Source organism: Antechinus flavipes, chromosome 2 (genome assembly GCF_016432865.1).
Source record: "Antechinus flavipes isolate AdamAnt ecotype Samford, QLD, Australia chromosome 2, AdamAnt_v2, whole genome shotgun sequence".
Taxonomy (NCBI): domain Eukaryota; kingdom Metazoa; phylum Chordata; class Mammalia; order Dasyuromorphia; family Dasyuridae; genus Antechinus; species Antechinus flavipes.
Window position 1 is genome coordinate 225,346,230 of NC_067399.1, and position 5,226 is coordinate 225,351,455.

The 5,226-nt window shown below is 39.0% G+C and overlaps 1 protein-coding gene across 1 annotated transcript in view; it reads right to left on the reverse strand.

Annotated features, from left to right (window-relative positions):
* Positions 1–2,874: 2,874 nt before the first annotated feature.
* The window catches only part of FAM166C (family with sequence similarity 166 member C), a 20,003-nt gene continuing 17,651 nt past the window's right edge, over positions 2,875–5,226 (reverse strand). Inside the window, exon 5 of the mRNA XM_051982960.1 lies at positions 2,875–3,100. The gene's annotated coding sequence lies outside the window, so the exon portion shown is untranslated. The remainder of the gene's footprint in view (positions 3,101–5,226) is intronic.

The following is a 5,226-nucleotide window of genomic DNA, read 5'->3' on the forward strand; positions in this document are numbered from 1 at the left end:
AGATCTTAAAAGGTGAAAAGGGACCCACATGTGCAGAAACTTTTGTTCATGGCAGCCCTCTTTGTAGTGGCAAAGAACTGGAAACTGAGTGGATGCCCATCAATCGGAGAAGGGCTGAGTAAATTATGGTATGTGAATGTTATGGAATATTATTGTTCTTTAAGAAACGACCAGCAGGATGATTTCAGAAAGGCCTGGAGAGAGTTACGTGAACTGATGCTAAGTGAAATGAGCAGAATCAGGAGATCATTATACACAGCAACAACAAGACTATATGATGATCAATTCTGATGGGCGTGGCTTTTCAACAATGAGATGATTCAAACCAGTTCCACTTGTTCAGTGATGAAGAGAGTCATCTACATCCAGAGAGAGAACTGTGAGAACAGTGTGGACCACAACACAGCATTCTCTCTCTCTCTGTTATTTGCTTGCATTTTGTTTTCTTTCTCACTTGTTTTCCTTTTCTTCTTGATCTGATTTTTCTTGTGCAGCGAGATAACTGTATAAATATGTATACATATATTGGATTTAATATGAATTTCAACACATTTAACATGTGTTGGACTACTTGTCATCTAGAGGAAGGGGTAGGGGGAAGAAGGGGAAAATTTGGAACAAAAGGTTTTGCAAGGGTCAATGTTGGAAAAATTACCCATGCATAAGTTTTGTAAATAAATTTAAAAAAAAAGAAAATACTATGCTTTCACATTCAGTCTCCATAGTTCTCTCTCTGGATGCAGATGGCATTTTCTGTCCCAAGTCTATTGGAATTGCCTTAAATCCTGCATTGAGAAGAGCCAAATACATCACAGTTGATTACTACATAATCTTGTTACTATGTACAAAGTTCTCTCAGTTCTACTCACTCCACTCATCCACCAGCATTTCTTTTTTCTATTCACATCCCTCACCTCACAATTGTACCTAGTATGGAGCTGAGGCATATAAACTCTTTTGTACAAAGTAGAAAACCAGTAGGTCATAGGAAGATTTTGTTCACCAGATTCCTAGGTATCCTCAAGCAGACATTCCCAAACTTTGAGCTACCAAGGACATTCTGGAAATGTAAGTTGATCCCTAAGCAAAATGGCCCCAGATTCCTTAGGAGGTAAACTTTAGCGTCCAGGAAGTGTTCCAAGGAAAAAAGCATTTTTCAGTCTGCAAATAGGATCTGGTATATTCAAAACTATAACAAAAATTTTGCCCCAGTTTCCCTCTCTCCTGTTCTAACCCCTAAAGCAAGTAGCATGAAATGCACCAGATGTACAATACAAGATGGCTCTCATAGTTGGATTTCTAGTCATCATTTGTTAATTACTAAGAAGCAATGAAAACCAGTTCTTTTGGGTGGGAAGGCAGAGGTACTATTGTATCTTTTAACTGTAGAAGACCTACATGTGTTGCTTTTGGGCCCCATGCATTTTGGCACCCAGGGTCAAAATACTGGTCACAGTGCCCTTCCCCTACCCAGAAGTTCTGGTTCTGAGGATGTATATACCTTTCCTCTGTCCACTGTGATTGATTTAGATAAGGTTCTACATATTAGATGCCTGTATAGATAAATGCTGATATTCTAATAACAGGCAGGTAAAATACAGATTCTTTTCTCACTGTTACTCACTTTCCATCTCCCTTCCCTTTCCATTCACTACACACCTTATCTCTAGGCAATGACCTAGTCCTTCATTTGCTCTGGGGAACTTTGAGCATTTCCATAATTGTATGATCTAGTTTTTCCACATTTACTATATGAATAGTGGCTGGGAAAGCTTTCCTATTGGTCTCTTTTCACTCAAATTCTATTGTCTAATTCTAGAGAATCTATTTGATCTGGTGCTGGAATCAATGGAAAAACTCTTTTAGGTATGTCATTAGTCAATGAAGTTTAGAATCCTTGCCCTCTCAGGGAGTCTTCTCTGCCACACAGGCTCAATGGAAAATGTCTGGTATATCAGGAGAAGATCCAATGCATTTATTTTTCCTGTACTCTCTTAGAATATCAAAGCCAGAAAAAACCTCAGAAGCTATCTAATCCTAGTCTCCTCCACCTTTCTTTTTACAGATGAGCAAAGTGAAATCTTAGATAGTTAAATGAGTTGCTCAAGAGCAAGTAGTAAATGTCAGAGGCAGGACTTTAATATCAGAACCAGTATTCTTTGCATTGTAGTTACTGTTCCAATTTTCAATTTCATGTGTTTTCTACTATACCATGTCTTGAAACAGTAAAATAGGAAAAAGACCTTAAAAGTTAGTGGAGAGAGGAAAAAAAAGTTAGTGGAGAGAATCCTATGAAATTTCTACCCAATACAGAAATTTCATTCAATAAAATTCCTGTCAATTAGTCATATAGCCTTTGTTTAAATACTTCCATTTATATGGAATTCACTATCCAATAAGGTAGCTCATTTTATTCCTCCCTTGCTCTCAGCTTTAGGATGGTCTTCACTTGCAGTGAGCTGAAATTTAAATCTCTCTTTCACCAGTTGGTCCTACTTCTGCTTTGTAAAACCACACAGAGTAAATCAAATGTGTCTTCTGCAAGACAGTCCTTCAAAAAGATAAAAATGGAGAGTATATGCCTCTCTGATACCCTTCATCTCCTCTTTTCCAAACTAAAAAACCTTCAGTTCCTTCAACTGATCATAATATGACATAGCTTCCAGACCCTTCAACATTCTGGTCATTATTCTCTAGACTTGGTCTAGCGTCATCAGTGTCCCTCTGTCCACAAACAAATATAACACCCCAGATAGGACTTGATGAGAGCATCCTTGAACCCTGATGTTCAGGTTAGACTTAACTTGTGCTAAGAATCCCATCCAGCTCCTACCAAGAAACCCCATTGGAATGGAAAAAAGGAAGGAGAAACAGTAAAAGTTAAACATTTTATTATGAATCAAACCTATCTGGATCCCTGGCAACAAGCTCCTGCTGGCTTCAGGTATCTGGTCTCAAGCACTAGAGTCAAAGTAATAATCTCTCACATATCTATCCTGTGTGGAGACTCTTTTGCCAGGAGGGAAAGTTTGGTTTGTCTTCAGGTTCTCAGGAGTCATTCTAAATAAGTGCCACATTTTTCCTCGGAGACAACAGTAGTCTGTGGAAAAGCAGAGAAGGAGATAAAGACCAGCCTAGGCATTTTACTTGAAGAGTCATCCAATGGTGGGGAGAGAGACAGAGAGACAGAGACAGAGACAGGACAGAGAGAGAGAGAGAGACAGACAGAAAGAAACAGACAGAGAGACAGACAGAGACAGAGATACAGATAGACAGAGAGACAGAGACAGGGGGAGAGAGAGAGAGAGAGAGAGAGAGAGAGAGAGAGAGAGAGAGAGAGAGAGAGAGAAACAGACAGACAGAGACAGAGATACAGATAGACAGACAGAGACAGGACAGAGAGAGAGAGAGAGAGAGAGAGAGAGAGAGAGAGAGAGAGAGAGGAGAAACAGAGATAAAGAAACAGAGACAGAGAGACAGAGACAGAGATACAGAGAAAGAAACAGAGACAGACAGATGGACGGATAGAGACAGGGAGATAGAGACAGAAAGGAGACATAAACAGAGATAAACAGGGAAAGACATATAGAAAGAGACAAAGAGACAGAGACAGACAGACATAGAAAGAGAGAGATTTTGCCATGAAACTACCAAGTGAGGAGGCCCCTTCTAATCCATTCTTCAGACAGTATGGATGCCAGAATCATCATTACACTATATTTTTAGATGAATAGGAAGCTAACCAATCAAATCTAAGATTTGTTGCACTAACACTAAAATTGACATGATACTTTACACTTACAATCATGGTAATTTAGAGCTAGAAGGGACCTCAGAAATCTAAACCCAGCCTTCATTTTACAGATGACTGAACTGAGGTGAGGTGATTTGTCCAAGGTTACACAACTGGTTATTGACCAAATAAGTCCCAGCTCCTGAATGTGAGGTCAGGGGACATCTTGTCTTCCCCTCACTCCATTCTCCTAACTTGTAGTTCTATGAGACAGGGGCATATCTAAGAGCTGTGAGATTCTCTTCTGGGAGAAAAATCAGGTTAAGTGGTCCGGTGTAACTCCATGGAAAGTTCTATTCTGGTGGTCTGGAGTTCAGTTTGCTAATTTTCTGCACATCACCATTTTCCGAGTGTATACTCATTCACACTGTTTCCTAGAGTCTCTTCCAAAAATGCAGTCAAAAACAAACAAGAGAGGATGGCAGCATCCTGAGTGCCATGTGCTAGGGACAGGGATATGCTATTAGATGTTTAACAACCTACTCTCCAGGGGAAAAAAATAAAATGTAACATTTTCTCTATCACTTTCTTAAGTCCTGACAATCAACAAAACAAGAAATTAAGCTCTCATTTGTAGCAGTTGCCAATTTCTAAAATCTAAATGCTTACAGTGAAAATTCAACAATCAGCTTCCAGGAGTTATTAAAAGCTCTCTTTACCATCCTACTGAGTAGGAATCAAAAGACCTAAATTTTTATCTAAGTTCCTGGTCCACTTTGTTGTGTGATCCTGAGCAATTACTTAAGTTTCCCTGATCTGATTTTATTTACTCATTAATAAAATGGTACCAATAATAATGTGTGTATACCATCCACTTCACAGAGTTGTGAGAATCAAATGAGACAGCATGTGTAATTGTGCTTTGAAAACTAAAGAACTAAAAGCATGGAAAAGCATGGTATTATGTAGGTGGCAGATAGCTCAGGGGATAGAGCATTGGCCCTGGAGTTAGGAAGATCTGATCTCAGATATGCTTTAGCTGTGTTTCCCCAAGCAGCATATCATTTAGCTGTTATTTGCCTCAGTTTTCTCAACTGTAAACTGGGGATAATAATAGTATGTACCTTGCAGGATTGTTGTGAGAATCACCCAACATGTGCTTTATAAATGCTCGTTATCTTCTCCCACAGTTTTCACCTGGATAGTCATGTGCTTTTTTATATCTTCAAAACCACATGTCCCTGTGAGGTGAGATTTTCAGTGAGTCCAGAAGGAATACTGCTTCTCAGCCTTCCATCTTGCCTACCAATTAGAGGGTCCCTACAACTGATGGAGTTTTAAATATATGTGGGTGCATATATAATGATATGTGTGTATGTATATATGTATATGTGTGTGTACATTCACTTATGGAGCCAAAACTCTCCAAGAGTAATAATTGCCATAGTTCCTGGACCTCAACACTACCTTCCTACTAAAAAATAAGAATATGT